This window comes from Bos taurus, chromosome 13 (genome assembly GCF_002263795.3).
Source record: "Bos taurus isolate L1 Dominette 01449 registration number 42190680 breed Hereford chromosome 13, ARS-UCD2.0, whole genome shotgun sequence".
Taxonomy (NCBI): domain Eukaryota; kingdom Metazoa; phylum Chordata; class Mammalia; order Artiodactyla; family Bovidae; genus Bos; species Bos taurus.
Genome location: NC_037340.1, coordinates 57,533,157 through 57,551,758, shown reverse-complemented (window position 1 = coordinate 57,551,758; position 18,602 = coordinate 57,533,157). Strand labels below are relative to the sequence as shown.

At 51.1% G+C, this 18,602-nt stretch overlaps 1 long non-coding RNA gene and 2 other non-coding genes across 12 annotated transcripts in view; all 3 read right to left on the bottom strand.

Annotated features, from left to right (window-relative positions):
* Positions 1-206: 206 nt before the first annotated feature.
* The window catches only part of LOC107133071 (uncharacterized), a 30,318-nt gene continuing 11,922 nt past the window's right edge, over positions 207-18,602 (bottom strand). For 3 of the 10 annotated variants that reach the window (XR_009496959.1, XR_009496954.1, XR_009496956.1), the window contains 5 exons: positions 17,655-17,788; positions 3,104-3,201; positions 2,372-2,528; positions 2,084-2,279; positions 207-1,526 (listed from right to left, as the gene is read on the bottom strand). This is a non-coding gene — a long non-coding RNA (uncharacterized lncRNA). Of the gene's footprint in view, positions 1,527-1,773; positions 2,280-2,371; positions 2,529-3,103; positions 3,202-14,911; positions 15,100-17,654; positions 17,789-18,602 lie in introns of those variants that run through there. The other 7 variants (XR_009496955.1, XR_009496957.1, XR_009496960.1 and 4 more) reach the window with 7 other exon arrangements.
* MIR296 (microRNA mir-296) lies at positions 756-833 on the bottom strand. Its single transcript, NR_031141.1, has one exon. It is a non-coding gene; the product is annotated as a microRNA mir-296 (primary transcript).
* MIR6123 (microRNA mir-6123) lies at positions 1,010-1,091 on the bottom strand. Its single transcript, NR_107743.1, has one exon. It is a non-coding gene; the product is annotated as a microRNA mir-6123 (primary transcript).

The window sequence follows — 18,602 nt, the reverse complement described above, 5'->3', positions numbered from 1 at the left end:
TCATCTGCCCACCCATCCCCTCATCCAACCATCACCTCAATGCCTACTCTGCTCTAAGTGTGCTCTGGGATGTAGTGTTAGGCTCCACGAGTCAGGAGCGCCTGCGGGAGGGCAGACCAGGATCTGTGTGCACGAGGTCTTGCAGGGCTCCCATGTGTGGAGCTGCGCTCCATGCACAACGAATAAAGAGAAAGAGACCCATCTACTCATTCTAAACAGGTTTATTAGGCACCTACTGAGTGCCACGTGTGGAGAAAGAAGCTGGAGGGCCATTCAGTCGGCACAGCAGCTCTGGCCATCCCCTGGGTGCTCATCCAGAAGAACTAGAAGCCATGGACAGCAAATAGGCTTCCCCAGAGAGATCAGACGAAAGGGATGTGATGTCCAAGGAGGGCTGGACGGTGAGAGAGGCTTCCCAAGGGTGGGGAGGGCTGGCCAGGCCAGGGGTCCAGTTGGGGTGAGGGAGAAAGACCCCAAAAGCGGGTGCACAGGCAGGTGCAGACCGGCCGACAGCTGCAGGCTAAAGAATGTGAGGAGAATAGGGAGCTGTGGGTGCTCAAGGCCAAGGCTGGGGTCAGGGGCCTGCGCTCCTGGGTTTTCATCTTGATGCTCACTGGCCGCCACAGGGCAGTTGACCAGGTCGGGCCTCCATCAGGGAAGCAGGCAGACACGCGGCCAGGCCGGGCTGGCCTTCCCCTCATCCAACCCCCCACGTCCTAGCTCCTGAGTACACAGCCTGTGGGTGCTGCTCTCTCAGACCCTTCAGGAAAGCCTCCGCCCAACCCTCTGAACCAAGCACAACAGGATTGGGGGGGGCCCTCCGGAAGGGTCCTTCATGGTCACTTTCCACAAGGCGGTGCCTGACGCCCCTTCCCAGCCCTGCCCACGTGGGGCCAGGTAGTGCCCAGGTGGACATGGACCCCTCTCCCCAGCCCAAGTTTTCACACCATCATAAACCAAAGAACCCCTACCACCCCTTCAAACATGCACATGGAAACGGGCCTCCCAACTGCCCGCTTCCCTTCCCAGCTCAAAGGCGGCACCATTAACTTTGAAGAAACAGCCTTTGAACGTGGGCTTGGCAGCAGGCTCAGGGCACCATGGGAAGCAGAAGAACTTGACCGTGGCTCTGCCGTGGCCTCAACATTTCACTTCCAAAGGCTTTTCTGCGAAGGTTCTGGCACTGCCTTGGTCTGAATGACGGGTGGTGTTAACAATGTCGTCCTGCACAGGGGGCCCCAGAGAGAGGGCCATGGCCATGCCCAACCCCCACCCTACCACCCAGTGCCATGGCGATGGACAGAGACCCTGCCCAGAATCCAACAAAAGCTGCAAATGAAAACGGGGCTGGCAGCTCACCCAGGCGCCAAGCAAAAGGCTTGTCCTTAGCAGTCACAGGAAGCCCTCTTCGGCCTGTGCTCCTGTGTCCTGCCCTGCAGGCTGGCCTCCGTGACAGGTCCATGAGACTGACCATGAGGACTCTGAGCTGATGGGATGGACATCCTGCTGGGAACAGTCTCTGGGGTCTAAAGAAGAGTTAGAAACCCTCAAACGCAGCCAGACCTGGACGAGGGGCCTGGGAGCAGCCAGGACGAGTGATGCTGGCTGTGGCAGGGTGGCAGGGGGTGTGTGGTGGTGCTCTGTCCTCCACAAATCTGGCGCCCCGGGTGAGAGGGGTGGAGGACAAGCCCGTGGCCACCTCAGCCGAGGTCACTGCACCCAGTGGGCTCGTTTACTATGCAGCAGTACAAAGTGTGAGCTCTAGGGCTGTGCCGCTGTTAACTTTTTATTTTTAAACAGATGGTCTGGAGTTTCCTGCTTATCAACTAATACAGCTTGGCAATAAACTGGTACAGTAAATCCTCGTGTCTCGGGGTGGCTATGGGTGACGGGGCACCATGAATTAATCAGGCCTCTTAGAGAAGCCCAGTCGTGAACCTAAGGTCAGCTGTGATAAGGTATTTCTAAGAGGCCCATTGCTGGCCCAGACAGGACCCCAGTCTAACTGATATCTGCAGACCCTGCAACATGGAGACCCTTAAGTATAGGTGGGTTCTATTGGAGGGTGAAGACCACACCTTACCTCCCAGGACTCTATTTTCTGAGCAAAGCTCTCCTTCAAGGGCAAGGTGAGATACCCATCAAGAAGAGGCTGAAGCACTAAGATTTCACAGCAAGGAGGGACATTAAGGAGGCTCAGTAGTACCACACAGAGTAGTGTCAGGGCTTTGTGGGGGACACAGCTGCTGATGGCTCCAAGGACACTGAAAGCAGAAAGGCTTGGGGGAGAGAGAGATAAGGGGGCAAAAGGTTAACACGATAAGCAACCCCCTCACACACCACAACATGCCCACAGCCCCCAAGGTCACACCTGGATGGATCTTCAACTTGGTGTCCTTTTTCCATTAGCCAAAACAGCCCTCAGTGCAGCAGACATTTACGGGTGATCTTCAGGCTGCTGTCTGCTGATTTAGAGAAGTAGCCATGATTTTGAAAACGGGCCCCTTTCTCAGGTGAACGCGAGCAGGCTGTAATGAAATGGGCCAAGTGGAGCTCTCCCAGGCCTCCAACATGATCTCAGACAGATCACCTGTGTGAAGTTAACTCCTGCGGGCCTTATCCTTCTACTTGGCCAGAGAAAGGAGTCAGAGTCGTGAGGCCCTGCTGATGCTATAGAGCAGGGGTGGGGTGGGGAGCTGTATGGCGTGGCCTCCTTCACAATGGGAGGGAAAAAGCTGGTGGAACCCATGATGCGTCGTCACCCAACCATCATGCAGACAAGGAAACCCACATGGGTCACGTCACCTACCTGAGACCACAGGGCCACAGGTCCAGAGCAGGTCCAAGAAGTGTCCAGGGTGGGAGAGTGTGGGTGGGCCTAGGAACCTACCTTGGAGAGTCTCCTAAGAAAGCGGCACCACCTGTTAGGCCTGGGGCACTTTGTGCCAAGGCTGTAACCCTGGCAAGGTCAATCACCCAGAGATCAGTACTATGGGTGGGGCTCCAGCGAGATCATGGGGGTGTCCAGGAGCCCCCATCATAATGGACACACTGCACCAGGCACCCACCCACCCCGCCCCCCACCCAGCTAACCCCCAGGTACCTGCTGTTCCCATTGGGACTAGAGGTGGTGCTCGTACTGATCTCTCTCTAGGATCACTTTCCTCACTGGTCAGAAAACCCGGGAAAATCTGTATCACCCTGTTTGGAAGATGAGGATGAGCGGCCTCCTCAAAGGGGGCCAGAGGAGGGGAGGCACTGCTGGTGTCCGTAAGGCCAGCGGGGTACCCTCCCCACCATGTGGGCTCCAGGCCCCAAGGAACCAGCTCAGGACAGACTGAGCCCCAAGAGCTGAGGAAGGGCCCAGAAGCAGCAGAGACCCTCTACTACACAGTCCACAGAAGGTCTCAGAGGGAAAGCCTCCCAGACACTGGCTTCTGGAAGCCACCCCAGCTCCAGCCTGACCCACCACCTGAGTTCAAATCTGGGCTCCCCCACTTTCCTCCTGTGTGGCCTCAGGAAAGTTATTTGACCTCTCTGTGCCTCAGCTTCCCTCTGAGACTACTGTGAAGATTGAACGAATGAACGTATTCTCCTGGGACGGAGAAGGCCCCGCTCGTTGCGTGTGCTCACTTGTGTCCGACTCTGGGACACCCATGGACTGGAGCCCCCCAGGCTCCTCTGTCCATGGGATTTTTCAGGCAAGAATACTGGAGTGGGTAGCCATTTCCTCCTCCAGGGGATCTTCCCGACTCAGGGATTGAACCCGTGTCTTCTGCATTGCAGGCAGATTCTTATACCCGCTGAGCCACCAGAGAAAAGACTCATCAGAGGGGAACAAACAAGGCAGGAGGAGAGCTTCCCTAGGCCAAGCTCCTCAAGGAAAGAGGACCTCCCAATCCCCCAGGAAGGTGTCCCTGAAGGCCTAGCAGTAGTCACAGCTGCCGTGGCTCTTCCCAGGGGCCTGGACAAGCAATAGTGAAGTCGGAACCACAGAGGACCAGGAGTAAATTCTGCACAGGAATAGGAATTACTCGAGAGCTGCCCACAGCCAAGGCCCTGAAGGCCCCAAGAGACCCCCTCCAGCACAGCGCCCTCCTCCTCTCCCTCCCCTGTGCCTTGAGCCACACCCAGACTTCAGCCTTGCCCCAGCCTCCTTGGTGCCTTCCTAACCACAGCTGAGAGGCCCAGAGCTGCACAGATGTTGGTGTAGCTGTGGTCACTACCCTGGCCCTGTGGAGTCTGTTCAGACTGCTAAGCGGCCACTGGAGAAAACCAGGCCACCTTGCTGGCCCCATGGGCTCAGCAAAGGCCCAGGGAGGGCTCACTGCCCCCTTCTTCCACTGCCTCCTCGCCAGGCCAGGCCACTCCAGGCAGGTCCATGAGCCCAGGTCTCCTGGCCCAATGTCAAGGCAAAGTCAAGGAGGCCCTGGGCAGCCGCTCAGAGGCTAATTCTGATGGCCCTCATTCCTCCCGAGATAATAATAGCTCCACTTTACTGCAGGAGGCAAGTGCAGATGCCTACAGAGGCCAGGCCTGCTCAGCCTTGACTGATGGGGCCAGGTGGTGGCGGGTCTGTGGCTCACCGACAGGGGGCGGCCGCCCCTCAGCTTCAGGGCCTGTGGACAGTGGGCCCCAGACACCCAAAGGCTCCCTTAGGCCCAGAAAAGTCAAATCTCCAAAGCTTTTGGGAAAATCTCCTATGATCGAAACGTTCGCGACGAACAGAAGTCAGACTTTAAAAAAATCTGTGCGGATGAAACACATCCTGGGTGGGTTCAGGCCTGGGGGCAGCGTCCAGCTCCCCTCTGGGGTGGTGGGCATCCACAGATGAATTTCTGCTGTTAATAACAGCGGTGGCACTTCGGGGCCTGTGCGGGAAGGGAGAAAGGTCCTAGGCAGAGGAACAGCTGCCCAGGGGGCACTGGTGGGGCACTGAGGCAGGTGCTCAGGTCTGTTCTACAGCCAAAACCAGGGCCTGAACCAAAGCTGTATCCCCACTCCCCTCTGAGCTGGGGGTTGGGTCCTGCTGACCTCCCACCTCCAGACCTGTCCCTTGTGGGCCGTACCCTGTCCCCAGCACCCGCTCAGAGTCCTCACCTGCCCCTCCTCCGCTTGCCAGGACGTTTAGCTCACTCACATGACCTTCTCGCTACCTCTTCACATGCTGGGCTGCTTCCCAGACCTAATCCTGCCCTGCTCTCCTGACCATATCTGGCCATGGTGAGGCGGCGGCCTCCAAACCCTGCTGCCCCTCTACCCTGCCATGACTGGGCTTCCGTGTGTCCTGGGACATTAAAAATATCTGTGCAGCCTTGGCACATAAAAGCCCAGTGCCCCCAGCTGTTGGAATACAGGGCCTCACTGGCCGGCACATGCCACCGCTTCCAATAAACGTCAGCTGACCTGGAACGCGGTGGCCAAGCCCTCCACCCCATCTCACAGCTCTTAACTTGGCTCCTGTGTCAAGGGTATTGTCAGCCCAGCCCATTCCCGACCCTACAAGGAGAAGACAGGCGCAGGCTGGGGGCCTCTGCGCCATCTGTGTGCCCGGGACACAGAGCACATGCCTGGAGTGTGGTGCGGTATCCACCACAGCTGTCCCTCTGCCTGGCTGCCGACCCCGATGGGCCCCATGGCCCTGGGATTAATAGAGCACAAGGGGGCCCGGCAGCTGGCGGGGGCAAAATCTTTCCACACGGACGGTGACAACTGACATCACGCTGATTTGGGCCCCGTAGGCTCCATGTGTGCATTCTTTTGGAAAGACCACAGCTGCAACCTGCCTGCTCACTGGAAATGCGTCCACTTCGCTGGCGAAACAGAGGACATTTCCAGTGAGCAACTGGGGGCCTTTAAGAGGGAACTCAGATGTTGGGTGGTGGCTTTGGGAGACTCGGGCTCGCAGGAGTGAGGTCTGCTCCTCAGGCCAGGTCCCCTCGGTCTGTGCCGTGGTTACACATCTTGTGGGGAAGAAGAAGGGAAAGCAGGTTCATGACCTGACATGCTCACCCCCGGGGAATGGAGGAAGAGGGTGGCCTCAACAGCCCCCAAAAGAACTCAAAAAGAGTAGGGGTGAAATGAGATGATTTCTGGAATTGAGATCCTTTAAAGTCCACTCAGAGAAAAGGTAGAGGCAATCGAGGGAAGCAGGGCAGTGGGGCTGATGGCCATGCAGACGTGCTGGGGCCCTGGCCCCCTCTCTGCCTCGGGGCGCTTGGAAACTTCCATAACAAGTTTAAAAATATACACGTCAAAAAAGTATTCAACAGAAGTTTGCTGAGGGCCTAGTGTGTGCTGGTACTCTCTGGCAGAGAAGGGAGTGAGGCCTGGCAGGTGACGGAACATCGGGTCCCCTCCTCGCGTGCCCTGGATTGGTGTCAGATGTCCCATTCCACTGGCGCATACCTTTTAAATTCAGTGTTTAAAAATACCACAATGAGCCTTGTAACCCTCCAGCTGACCCAAGAAAGCACAGGCGGTAACCTGATCAACTGGACCCCCTGTTCCCCTGCCCACCTTCTCATGGAGGCAGTGAAGATGTCACGCGAGTTGATCTGGGTTGACCATGTGCTGCTCATGTACAGCACTTCGCCTTTATCATGCATAGACTGCTTGCTTTTGAACTTCACTATGTCTGAATACGGCCTTTCAGGCACAGGCTCTCTTTCCTGGCATTTTCTGGCAGTCGGTCAAAAACAGAAAGCGCAATGGAAGACCCGCTCCCCCACTAAACCCCTGAGTGAGAAGGGCAGCCACAGCCCTCCCAGGCCCGGGGCGCTGCTTGTGAGGCAGCTCTGCTGAGGCCAAGGGCATGGGGTGAAGCCCCCTGTTAAGCCTCATTCTTGGCTGTGTCTGCAAACGGAACTGAAGTATGTAAAGTGACAGCAAATGTCATGGTAAAAGCAGAGCAAGACAACTGCGTCTGTCGATGTATTACGAGAAGGCAAGTGTCACTGAAAGCAGACCCGCCCCAGCCACTGGGTCCCGGTGAGACTCCACAGGGCGCTGCAGTGTGGGAGAACTCTTCTTACCACATGTCCACCAGGAGAGGCCTTCCCTGGTTCTGGCGTCAAATCTAACCTGTCCCCTTTGATGGTGAGGGATACAGGAAGACCACCTGTCTTCATAACCCCTCTGGGTTCCACATGAGTATCTATCAGGGAAAGGAGGGTGCTGGACTGGATGTAGGCAGCGTCTGGGCTGATTTCCAGAGACGAGGACCACCGCTATCTGTTTTAAGAGCTATGCAATGATCTTGGCATATTATATATGTATTTAAGAAACACTCAGCCAGGAGCTAAGTGATGGTGGTATAACTGTCCTTTAAAACCAAACTCATTTATGTAAAGAAAGCAAGTGAACCTAAAGAAAACCATTCCATGGCTAGAGTGTGGCAATATGGCAAAATCATGAAGCTACAAGAGCAACAAGTTTGAGCACAAATGATCTCGACACTTCTAAGAGACTGCAAAAGCTTCTCTAATTTCTAAGCTGCTACTGAGCTCAGAAAGTTCTGACTACGTTATCTGCTTAGAAGTGGCCATTCCACACAATAGGCAGCTACCTGGCTGGACTGAGCCTCCTCGGCTCCCCGTCCTGTGCTTTGGAGCATTTCCACAGCTCTGCCAGCACAGAGCCCACCGCCCACCAAAGCTGCTGCTGAAGGAAGCCCTCAACAACAGGGCTCAGCTCTTGGTCAGGAGCCCCAAGGAACCTCTTGGAAAGCTCCCGTTTTTCTCTCCTGAGTTTGCTCTTTGCCCCAAGTTTCCATAGTGACTTCAGAAAGAAACAGACAAGCACATTACTCTTCATGCAGGCAGTTCACCCAACTCCACAAGTGCTCTCAACCACAGACCCTCTCTCATCACACACAAGCCTATTTGAAAAATACTTTGAGATGGGAATGACTTCTTTTAAACATCGTTAAAAGTAATTGTATTATTAATTGTATTACCTCCCTTATGCATTTTAGTGCCACATTATTAATACTATTAAGGGAAAGCCAGGGGTCACCTGTCATCTCAGCACCCTTCTCCTCATTAGCACTGCCTTCCACACTCAAGTATGTCCCATTTGGATGACAGCGACACAGTCACCCTAGTTGTGCTCCATGACGAACTTGTCTATGCCTGCAATGAGTGGCTGGGTAGGAGCAGGGGGAGGACAGAGATTCAAAAGGCCGAAGAGCATTGTTTAAATTGCGGCCATTCCGAACTTAAACTGTCCAGATCCAGGATTAGGAAAAGGGGTCTACCGCCTGGGTTCAAAACTATCAGCTGCCACGTGGTAGCGGAGTGAACAGTGCTATTTCTACAGGAGCTCAGTTACCTTCAAGAAGAACTAAAAGTGGCCCTGACCGCAGAATACACGGCCTCTCTCTTCTCAGATCTTTTATTGAGGTTTTTCTACCCTCTGTCTTCGTGGCAGACTCTGAAATAAACTTCACTGAAATTCAGTGTTTTTTCTTGATCCATTAGAGACAAGAATAATGAAGGCCAGGTCACGACCCCACAGACCCAGCCCTAAGCCCTCACTCCCACCCTGGGGAGGCCTGGGCTTTCCAAGCCAGAAGAACAGGGTGGTGTGGAGAGTGGAGTCACATGTGCTGCTGGGGATCAAACTGGTGGCCTTGTATTGAAGGGCGGCTGAGCCAAGGCCCCGTGTCTACCTGTGACCCAGGTAGACAGTTAGATCTACCTCAGCAGTCGCAACCCTAGAGAAGCCCCTGTGAACACATACATAGGAGCAGATTGAAAGGACAGGGGCGATGGTCTTCTAACAGGGACCAAGTGCATGGGGTCGGGGGTGGGGGTGGGGTGGAACTATCAGCATGTTCTCTTCAGACAGAGATGATGACTGACAATCTAAGAGCCAGGCAGCTTCCGTGACCCAGCCAAGGGTCTCCAAGATACAGGGCCAAGTGAAAAGCCACAAAGTGGCATAGACATTACTTCCATTGTTTTTTTTAAAGCAATTTTTCTGTGGAAACTGGCCAGTATGTGAAGTTGGTAACCTCAGGGGCATTCGAGAGGTGGGTTATGGAGACAGTCACAAGTTGAGGGTTATTAAGGCAGACTTTGGCCTTTAGCTCTAGTTAGTATTTTAAACTTCTTATGTAATGTACTAGTTCATATATTATACTTGTAATTAAACATTAAATATCTCAAAGTAATGCCAGAGAGGAGCTGCTGCTATGTCACAGGTTTCATGAAGCAGACATCTTGAGAAAACTGACTTGTCTTTCTTGTTCCTAACTTCCATATTTGGGGGACAAGCTTTAAGTAGTTAACAGGTGCTTTTGGAGTTGGGTGAATTTTTGAACCACCGGCAGAAATAAGTGTCACCAAATTATCTTCACTTTAACCTTGCCCAAGCCTTTCCTGGCTGCTGGGTGGACTCTGCCAGGCTTGATTACTAAGGGCAGGTATAGTTCTATTTCTAGCTTCCAAACCACTTCTGGTCAGTTCCTGCTCTGCTCTTTCTTTAACAAAAAGCCGGCAGAATGTCAGTTCTACAGTGATCAAGAAAAGAATGCGAAGCTGGGAACTGTCCATTTGGATGCTCACAGAAAGTAGATCTGACATCAAGGGGCTGACATCCGAGCCCTCAGCTTACAGTCCACGTCTCAGGGAAGATGCCTCACTTGTCGGAATGAACAATAAACTAAACCTGAATCACAAAAGTTCTCATCTAAGAGATGGCTTTGCCATTCCAAGCAGGTCCCACCTCTGAGCCTCAAGTCTCCCAACCTGTACTGCCAAGGAGCTAAGATTTCATCTCTCAAGGCACATGAAAAGATACCCAATATCACTGTTGCTGCTAAGTCTCTTCAGTCGTGTCCGACTCTGTGTGACCCCATAGACGGCAGCCCACCAGGCTCCCCCGTCCCTGGGATTCTCCAGGCAAGAACACTGGAGTGGGTTGCCATTTCCTTCTCCAATGCATGAAAGTGAAAAGTGAAAGTGAAATCGCTTAGTCATGCCCGACTCTTCGTGACCCCATGGACTGCAGCCCACCAGGCTCCTCCGGCCATGGGATTTTCCAGGCAAGAGTACTGGAGTGGGGTGCCATTGCCTTCTCTGAACATCACTGTTAGGAAAATGCAAAACAAAACTACAATGAAGTACCATCTCACACCAAAGAGTCTACAAATGACAAATGCGGAGAGGATGTGGAGAAAAGGGAACCCTCCTACTGCACTGCTGGTGGGAATGTGCATTGATGCAGCCACTTATGGATAACAGTATGAAGTGTCCTCAAAACACTGAAAACAGAGTCACCATATGACCCAGCAATCCCACTCCTGGCCATACATCAGGAAAAGACAAGAAGTCCAATTCGGAAAGATACATGTTACACTATTTACAATAGCCAAGACATGGAAGCAATCTAAGTTTCCTTCAAGAGATGAATGGATAAAGATACAGTACATAAGAGGCCACTAAGACACAAGACCCAACTTGACTGGCTGCCCCAACTTTACATTAGGTTCTTCTTGCCTCTCTGGGGGAAGCACAATCGCCTTCTTGGCTTCTTGACCTTGACCACCACCACCAACTGAGCTGCAGTCAATTAAGCTATCATTTCAGCAGCTCAATACCAGTTCGCTTGCTAATTCCTTTCCTCATTTCATCACCTTCACAACTCTGGAGGGTAGGTTTCTTTGGACCCTAGAAGGACCTTATTTTGCAACTGTGGAGGCAGAAGATGGGACAGGTAGTGCCACTGGTTAGCTATGAAGCAGGAGGCAAGATGTATCTCCAGCCCCAGCTGTTCCCAATCCAGCTTCTTGTCTCTCATCCTAGCCTTTCTGTTGAGTTCCTCTCACAGGATACCATCTTATTTCCTTTTATTTTATTATTATTTTTGTACACTTTTGGTCATGCCACACGGCATGTGGGCTCTTAATCCCCTGAACAGGGATGCATTGGAAGCTCAGAGTCTTAACCGCTAGACCACCAGGGAAGTCCCTGTTTCCTTTTAAAACCCACCTAAGTAGCTTCAGACAAAAGACATTGAGAAAATCCCTTTAAACAAAGAAGCACAGTGAGGATGCCCCACTGCACCCATCTCCTCTAGAAAAGGAGCAATGACTCCTGTCTCTCACATAGTCTCAGGAACATGCCAACACACAAAGGAAGGGTAAAGAAGCCAGGAAAAGAGGAAGGAAGAAATAAAAACATGAATCTAACTACATGACAAGACTAACTAGAAGAAGACAAAAGGATAAACCAAAATTTATTTTTAAATTAAGAAGAAAGCCCAGAATTACCAAATAACACAGAACTGTGAAGTCCAAAAGAACATGAGTTGGAAGTTCCTGATTTTGACATTTCAGAAAACGCTAAAATGTTCAAATTACTATGGAATGCCAACCTAGGTTGCCAACGAGGTTTTTTTTTTAATATGCTGTCATTTAAAAAACTAAATAAAAACCAAATTTTAAATAAACTTCTAAAAAGTCCTCTAATATCTTCCAACAAAAAGCCCCAAGTTGCTATCAATTGTCACCCAAAAAGAAATGACACTGAAATACCGAAAGGTAGGAAGCTTCTGCAGCCTCCATCTCAAGGACAGCCCCTTCCTGGAATACGCTTAACCTGACGGAAACCCCACGACATCATCTTGATTTCTCTCACTCCACTGTGCGTTGGCATCTGGCAACCAGTGACTTAGCAGGACTCTCTCCTATGTACGGGATTCTCTTCTACAAACCTTCCCACATCCACCTCTCAGCGTTTGCTGGAGCAGCTCCTGGATGCCTCATAAACCAAGCAATTGTAAAGGGAGCAAAACAAGAGAAAGATGCACAAAAATCAATACCATTTCTATAAACAATAATCAACAGCCTGAATATAATGATAAAGCAGATTCTGCTCACAATAGCAACAAACATATCAAATGCTTGGGAAATACTTGATACATATTCATATATCAAACTCCACAAAGGATATATTAGAATTATATAAAGAAAACACAAATCCTTAATGTATGAAATAGAAACTCAAACGAAGAAGAGACCAAACTTCTGGCTGAAGGCTTAACAACGCTATTTCCCAACTTAATTTATAGATTGACTCAAAATCCAGTCAAGGCATCACCAAGGTCATTACAGAATTTGGTAAGAATGATTCTTGAATTCTATAGAGAAATAAATGGGCAAAACAATCAGAGGATTCTGAGAGCACACAGAAGATTCTTGTCCCAGAAGATCCTGAACTATAGTATGAAATGATGATTGTTAAGGCTATAAACCAACTAAAACACTGGGAAAAGACACCACAACTTAATACAGCAGAATCAAATTCGTTACCAATAGAAAAATACACGGGCCCCACTACTGTCCCCGTAGTCTGAAGACAGAGTGATAGTTTTCAAAACCTTCTTGTCTCAATTTGGAACAGGACATTTTAGAGTTTCTAAGTATTCTTGCCTGGAGAATCCATGGACAGAGGAGCCTGGCAGGCTACACGGTCCATGAGGTCGCAAGAGTCGGACACGACTTAGCGACTAAACCAAACCAAGCAATACCAGAAAATTTCAAAGTGACAAAGATGAAGATTTCTTGGCAATCTAAAAAAAACCCTTTTGAATTCCTGTGTGTTTCCCTAGGGTCATCTCAAGCCCTACCTCCTCATTCCTAGGCTGTCCAAATCACAATTTGAAATTCATTAGATTCATCTTGTTCTCTGTGAGTGTGAGGATGGGGTGGCAGAGGTGCTGGCACCGGGCGCCAGAGAATTTTCCAAGTTCTTTAGTCAGGGGCCCTGGCCCACCTGCCTGGCATCCAGCAGGCCCCACGCAGCCCTCAACTTCCCAGCTGCACAGATTGTTCCAGAAAGTAATTAGGAATTCTCCAAGTCCTCACTTGCCACAAACCAATCAAACTCAGCCATTTGGAAAACAAGTCTTGTTTTTCCTTCTCTCACCAGTGAAGAGCTGGGAGGGAAATGTCAGCTCTTTCAGGAAGAAATTTCTAGACCAGCAAAGGGAAAACCTCCCAATTTACAATGATTTTAGGCTTCCCCCTCAAAAAAAAAAAAACCCCAAAACAAAAAACAGATGGAAGTGAGAGGGCCCAGAAGTCATCACCAGTCAAGAGTGAGCTTTCACTTCTGATCTAAGAAGACCTGCTCTCTCATTCTTCCAGTTCTGGGACATTTTCATTAACCCCAGCAGTTCGTGTCTAACTGGGGGCCTGCTGAGACCTGTATAATCCTGGCCCTGGAAGTGACCTTGTCCATCCTCTGGCCCAACATCTCAGGACGAGCAGGCACAAGGGAAGAAGGGGAGGCAGGTATCCACCAGAAGCAGGAAGCAGAGGGCGGACCCCAGCAGGCCGGGGACCTGCTCATAGGGTGGCTCATAGGGGTGGCAGGTCCAGAGCACCTGCCACCCCTGCCTGGCTGACAGGTCCCACAGCCTACAGACACTCGCATCTGTGTCAGTAGGATGGCCCTCCCCTGACTGCCTTGGGGAAAAACAAAGCCAAGTGCAAATAACAAACAAATACCTTAGAATCCTCCTCAACTCAAGCACCACCACCATGAATGAGGCTGATTCCCTAGTTATCAGAACGGACTGATTACAGAGCCCAGCGTCATTTGCCTGAAGATAATTGCCTCAATTCTCCACTTCACTTTGCCCATATAGAAACAGTCCCAATCTACCCAAGCCTCAGTGACTAGGCGTGTAAAATTGGTCTAATCACATCTTGAAGAGCTTGGGCTCAAATGATGGCTCCGAGCGCCAGCCTGAACCATGACACCAGCAGACTCTCTCCCTCCCTCTGGCGCGCCACTGCCTCACCCCGCCCCCAGCCAGGACCAAGCCTGGAGAGGTGAGTCAGACCCTCAGCAGAGCAGAGAAAAACAACGTGGAGGCTCTCTGTTAATGCCAGTGGCCAGGGGACAAGGTGGGAGTCAGGGTGAGCTGAACAAAAGCAAAGCGGCGTGCCGAGGACACTCCTGACGGCTGAGCGTCCTCTGCCATCAGTAGCGCTTTCACCCACCGCCCACCATCCCCACGAGGGGCTGCCACGGAGGGCAAAGGGTGCAGCTCACACTACATCACCTGGGCCGTGGGCAGCGCTGGCCATGGAAAAGCACCAGGCAGGCTGGGGCAGGGCAGGTGACCGAGCCCAGTCCTCATTTCTCCAGGACAGAGTAGGCAGAGAGCCAGAGTCCAATGTGAACCTGGGACCACACCACACGAAAGCTAAGAGCCAGAGTCAAGACAGAGAAAGGGAGGCGTCCCGCCTCAGGAGGCCCTGGCCACCCAAGCTTACACCCTGCCTGGGGGAAGGGCCTTCCAGACACTTTCTGTTCGATCAGTAGCCTAGAAATTGCTCCGCCCATGACAGGAGCAGGTGGGCAGGCGGGTGGATGCAGGGTTGGTGGGAGAACCTCGAGAGAGCACAAAGCTAAGGCGAACGAAGGCCACTCGTGAGAGGACAACACCAGCAGCGCTGCACGGGGACACACAATAGAGAATCGCAATCCCAACAACAGAAGCCAGCCAGGTCAAAAAGATGATGACTTCCTCCTGTTGTCTGCTTCTGCTCTGGATGGGAGTGCTCCCAAAATCACAAAATCAGGGGCCTGGCCCTGTGGCCCTTTCTACTGGTGAGAGCCAATCAATGCCGGTACTGCTTGAGTAAGTTACATGGTGCCCAGAGAAGCGAGACAAACCCAGACCTCTGTAGGGGGCAGGCAGGAGGGCTGACGCCAAATTCCCAGGGCTGGAGGGGTTGAGCCTTCTGGCTGATTGCCACAGTCAGGGGCGAGTAGCACTTCAAACTCCCTGAATTCATTTCTACCCAAAGGAAAGTTTGAAAAGCTCTCCATCTTCAAAAATAACCTTTTCGAATGATTGTCCAAAAAATATGTTCAAGAGTGATTGTACCCACTTGCCTGGAGGAGCAGAACCGATCTTTTATCTTCCGTCTCATCTTGGAAAATGTACTGGTGTTGAGGGGACCTGTGACAATGCCCCAGCAAGCCTTCTGAGAATTCCTGTGAGTCATCTGTCTCCCCAGAGGTACCAGAGCAGGGCTTTGCACACAGTAGGCACGTGGGTTGAAAGCCTTCTAATGGGCTCCAAACAAAAGAAAAGAAAAGAAAAGAAAGCCTCAAAGTCAGACGAGGGAAGACCCCACCTCCTGCAGAAACCCACCAGATGGACACTCCCTGACATAACCACTGCCCGCTGGCTTCCCTCCCTGGTTTGCCCATCTGGGAAGGATTGAGGATTTGCCACCTGTTGGCAATCCACTCTCTAATAATTGGGGGCATTTCCCACTGACGTGCATGTTGTCAAATGGCAGGGCTTGGTCCCCTCTCAATCACCTCCATCTCCCCACAGGCCTGGAAGACTGTCCTGGTCATAGAAGTGACTCAATGTGCAATTGCTATACAGCTAATTTCATTTTTAATTTGAGACAGCTCAGGGCAGGGAGGCAAAGAGGCCCAATATAATGAATAGACAGACGGCTAATTTCTCTGCCAGTGAGTTGTGGAGCAGAGAGCCACAGAGTCCCACCTTGGTTACAAAAGGCCCACCCACCACTGGCTGAGGCTTCCCAGTTAACACCTGTTTGCTTGCGTCCTAAAACTGCCACCCAGACATTCCTTCCTGCCATTGAGCCACCTGCACTTTCATATGCCTCTGAAATAGAAGCCGAGTTGGAAGAACACGTCCATTGATAGAGCCCTCAGCTCCTCTCCCAGGGCCTCCAGACCCCTTTCATGAAATCAGATTCTGACTTGAAAAGAACTCAGTGAGCGTGGGGTTCTAATCCACCCGGCTCAGGAGTCCTGGGGAAAACATCTCCAATATGTGGTCCTCTGTCTTTTGATTTAATGCTGCTCCTGACAAAGAGCCAACCACCTCCTGACAGCCGTTGCATTTCACAGTCCTAATTGTTTGAATACTCTTCCTTGGGCTGAGCTGACATAGCCTGCTGGAACTATGTTCCGTAGGTTCTAATTCTACCCTCCCAAGCCACATAAAAGACATCTTAGTGCCTCTTCCCCAGGATGATCCTGTAAAGGGCTGGAGACAATACTCTTCAGAATGAACTGGGAACTGCACTTCCCTATCCCATGGGCTCAGGGGCCACCCTCCGGCCGAGCCCCGCAGGTGACATACATCCACACTTTATTTACCACAGACAGACAGCCCCTCGCTCCTTAGCCTGGTAACAACCCGAGGTCGTTCATCACCACTTGCTCCTTTTTGAAATTCATCCTGCAGCAAGCACTTTTAAAGTCATACACGTAATGCATTTTAAAGAGCGTTTTCTGCACGGAGCCATTTGCTTGGCCTCGGCACTAAGTGCGAGATGGAACAGTATTTTAGTGTGGTCCTCCTGCTCTCGGAGCCCGTGTCAAATGAACGCCAGAAACGTACCTGTAACTATACATGACTGGGGCTCTAAATGCGGTGCTTTGTTAAATGTTCGTTTGTTGATTAAAATGCATCTTGCAAAGAAAGTGCATTTCTAATGCAGACTGTAGTCCAAAACTATGTATTATGTAATGCACATTTTTTAATAATGCAGGCAATCTCGTGTATCTGTATTAGTGGATCAGCTCTGAGCTGCCATCTCCATTACAGGCAGAAAGCACTCCTGCAAAACGAAGTACTTTCTTATGTCCACTAAAGAATCATAATCCCCCTCATTGCTGACAGCTGGCATTTGTCTCCATTGAAAGGGCATTCAGCAGCACCCACATCTGCCTGATTTTTTCCCAATGTGCCCTGAGAACCACTTGAGTGATGTCTTTATGTTCCACTCACTGTCAGGGGGGCTGCACTGATTGAAAGAAAGAAAGCAGATGGGTCAACGTGAGCAGAACCTTTGGAAATGCCTCAGGGTGGGGCTGAGAGATCAGGATTTGAGATCTATAGCTCCAAAGGACCCTGTCCCCTGTCCTGTAATAACATCCATATGTCACAGATCCAGGCATCTGTGACAGTAAACCCCTTTTGGTCGCTCTGGACCAAGGAGGAGGAAGAGAGCACGACAAGAATGCAGACATGTGCCCTTTGACGAGGTTTGCAAATCGATTCCACTTTATTAGACTGATCAGTATTTTAATGCTACAAATGAACTCAATGAACTCAAGACACAAGACAGGCACTGCTGAGAAGCCAGGTCAGGAACATTCAAGACCATTCACAGCCAAGACGCAGATATAAAACCTTCACATGTCCACAACAGTGGCTAGGATCTCACTAAGGTCTTAACTCTGGGCTTCACAGCTCTAAGGCGAACATGGAAGGAAAGGGGTGTGTGCCCCACCATGCTGAGGAACCACTGTGGATGCAGGGCACTCTACTGTGGACTACCACAAAAGGTAAAGCAGAATCACCTCATAGAGGAGGGACCACCCTGATGGTCCCGTGGTTAAGAAACCGCCTGCCAATGTAGGGGACACGGGTTCAGTCCCTGGTTTGGGAAGATCCCACGTGGCATGGAGGAACTAAGCCTGTGTGCTACAACCACTGAGCAACAGAAGTCACCTCAATGAGACGCCCAAGCACCATAACAAAGAGTAGCCCCCGCTTCCCACAACTAGAGAAAGTCCAAGTGCAGGAATAAAGACCCAGCAGAGCCATAAAGAAAGAAAGAAAAGAAAAAGAATTACCTCATGGACTCTTGAAGTCTCTGCCACGTTGACTCAAAGACAAGAAAAACCACCTGTGCCACTTGGAAGCTTGTTGGTACTTGCAGACTTGAGGAAGATGGTTTTGCTGAGTTGTACCACGGGTGGACCTGTCACTAGGGCAAAAGGGATGCTCTGTATCTGAATAAGGTGGGCAGAAGCAGCAGTCAAGTTGCAACTGGAACCCCTGAGCTTCCAAAGTACTACCCTTTCCTAAGCAAGGACCACTCCAGGGACCCCCTCCAGGAGAACATGGACCTCGTTTGATTTTCCAGGGCCAAGAGATGGTCTCATCTCCTTTGGGGTTCAACGATATGACCTAGGGGGTCTAGCTGTCCCGTAGCCCTAATACTCTGGTTGACCCAATAAATTTTCTCATATTGTAGAATGCATACTGAATCAAACAATGCTGATGGGTAAGGAGTGAGTCCTGAGTGGTTTAATGCTCTGATTAACATAAGATTAGTCCTAAAGATTCTCTCCTTAATATGAGATTGCCTTTCCTTTCCTCTTCTTCCTACTCTACCACCTTCAGCACCTAGAACAGAGGTTGGCAAGAGCTAGGCATTCAATATTTGTTGAATGACTGCACTTTGTTGAAAACCTGTTTATGAAAAGAGCTGTGAACGGTACCCTGCGGTTTCCTTGATAGCCGAACGCCCTGCAGCGCCCTCCAGGGTCGGCGAACTGGTTTGCACGTACTGAACCATCAGCACAGATCTTCCTTGAGGGATGTTCTGGGCAAAGAGAGACTTTCAGCCCTCGTTCTGCGCTAGAGCTCAGGGTGGCCCACCAACGGGTTTGGGGACGTGTAAACCATCACCTCGTCTGTCTGTGGGCGTCCTTCTTAGCGAAGATGCTTATCTAACCATTCCGTAATTAATTAGTCGCTTCAGACCGCATTGGGGAAGGATCTGGAAACGTCTCAAA